General features: G+C 50.9%; 1 pseudogene; it reads left to right on the top strand.

The window, feature by feature from the left end:
• Positions 1-219: 219 nt before the first annotated feature.
• LOC125629479 (olfactory receptor 5V1-like) lies at positions 220-1,151 on the top strand (annotated as a pseudogene).
• Positions 1,152-2,376: the final 1,225 nt, after the last annotated feature.

Here is a 2,376-nt window from a genome sequence, read left to right as displayed (position 1 = left end):
AAGAAAATACCTGTGTAAAACTACATGGAATAGGACCCATTTAATTTTTATCCAACTTAGAGTGCTGAATTAGAAATGTGAATTTGTGCATCTAAGTCCAGTTGGCTTTCAAAATATCACCTGGGTATTTTCTCTCTCTCTCTCTCTCTCGGCATTTCCATAAACCTGTTATTGGTTAATTTATTTTCTTTTTCTCTTCTTACAGGTCACTAAATGTGAATGGAAAACCAAACCAGTGTGACTGAGTTCATTCTTGTGGGACTTTCGAATGACCCACAACTCCAAATTTTCCTCTTCCTGGTGTTTTTAATTATTTACCTAATCACCCTGGTGGGGAACATGATGATCATGCTGGTGATAAGGGTAGATCCTCTCCTCAACACTCCAATGTACTTCTTCCTGTCTCATTTGGCCTTTGTTGATATTTGTTATTCCTCAGCCATTGTCCCTGAGATGTTGGTAAATTTCCAGACAAAGCATACAACCATTTCCGTCAGTGGCTAAATTGCCCAGATGTTCATCATCTTCTTCTCATCTGGTACTGAAGTTTTCATACTCTCAGCGATGGCTTATGACCGATATGCTGCCATAAGTCACCCATTGCATTATGCGGAGACCATGAACAAACGAGTCAGCAGCCAATTGGTGCATGGTTCATGGACAGTGGGGCTCTTATATTCACTGGTAAATACTGTCCCAGTGTCAAAGTTGCACTTCTGTGGGCCCAGTAAAATCAGACATTTCAGGTGTGAGCTTCCTCCGCAACGACAACTATCTTGCACTGTGACCTTCACCAATAAAACAGTTCTTCTTTCTTCTGCAGTGATATTTGGTTTCAGCTCCTTACTCTGGTCTCCTATATTTACATCATCTCCACTATCTTCCAGATGCATTCCATAGAGGGACAACGTAAAGCCTTCTCTACCTGCAGCTCCCAACTCATTGTGGTGGGTTTATTGTTTCTGACAGCTCTTTCCCAGTACATGAAACCCAGCTCAGTCTCTTCCCTGGTTCTAGATGAACTCTTCTCCATTCAGTACAGCATTTTGACCCCCATGTTAAACCCAATCATCTACAGTTTGAAAAATAAAGATATGAAAACAGCTATGGCAAGAATATTAGGGAAAATTCAAGTATCTCATGTAATGTAACCAGTGATGAGCTGCCAAAATCTTAACAACCAGTTCCCTCCTCACCCCACGAAGGGGTCGTTGCCCACCCCCGCTCCCCGGGACTCCTGCCCCATCCATCCCCCCGTCCCCTGACTGCCCCCAGAACTAGGCAGGAGGGTCTCGTGGGCCACCGTAGTGGGTGCCCACCCCACCCCTAAGAGCCACAGGGGCCTGCTGGGGGGCAAAATGGGGAGTCCCGGCAGAGCTTACCTGGGGCAGCTCCCAGGAAGCATCCGGCAGGTCCCTCTGGCTCCTAGGGGTGAGGGAGCATAGCTAGGGGTGGTGTGGGGGGAGCAGGGGGAGCGGCCACTCCCCCCACTGATCACATCAAAAGTGGCACCTTAGGCACCGACTCTGTGGGTGCTCCAGCCCTGGAGCACCCATGGGGAAAATTTGGTGGGTGCAAAGCACCCACTGGCAGCTCCCTGCCCCACCCCATGCCCGGACCCAGCTCACCTCCGCTCCGCCTCCACCGCTGAATGCACCGCCCCGCTCTGCTTCGCCACGCCCCCTCCCTCGGCTTCCCACAAATCAGCTATTTGGTGGGAAGCCGGGGACGGCTGAGAAGCAGGCAGCAGCTTCCCGCTCAGGCCGAGGTTGGCGGAGGTGAGTTGCGCCACCCCCCGCCCCCCAGTTACCTGCTGCAGCATGGGTGGCCTTCCTCGCCCCCCCCCGCCCCAGCTCACCTCTGCCTCCCTGGGCCTGACTGCAAAGCCGCCACCTGCTTCTCAGCCTGCCCCGGCTTCCCGCGCCAACAGCTGATTTGCAGGAAACCTGGGGTGGGGGCGGGGAAGCAGAGCGAGGCGGCGTGTTCAGGGGAGGAGGTGGAGCGGAGGTGAGCTGCAGCTGGGGGTGGGGCAGGGAGCTGGCGGTGGTGCTCCAGGGCTGGAGCACCCACGGAGTCGGCACCTAAGGTGCCACTTTTGGCCGGTTAAATTTAGAAGACTTTTTAAAACTGGTTGTCCCTTGCGGAACAACCAGTTCTAAAAGGGCTTCTAAATTTAACAACCGGTTCTAGCGAACCGGTGCGAACTGGCTCCAGCTCACCTCTGAATGTAACCATATCAAGATTTTATCATTTTAAATAAAATTATAATATATATCAAAAGTTGCAAGGACTGGACTATCTATTCTGTTCATGCAACTGGTTGACACGGGTACACAACTGGCAATCGATTTAGTCTAAATAAAAGCACTAGTGTAA

Source organism: Caretta caretta, chromosome 13 (assembly GCF_965140235.1).
Source record: "Caretta caretta isolate rCarCar2 chromosome 13, rCarCar1.hap1, whole genome shotgun sequence".
NCBI classification, from domain to species: Eukaryota; Metazoa; Chordata; order Testudines; family Cheloniidae; genus Caretta; species Caretta caretta.
Note: the sequence above shows the minus strand (reverse complement) of the source record. Positions and strands in the feature narration are given on the sequence as shown.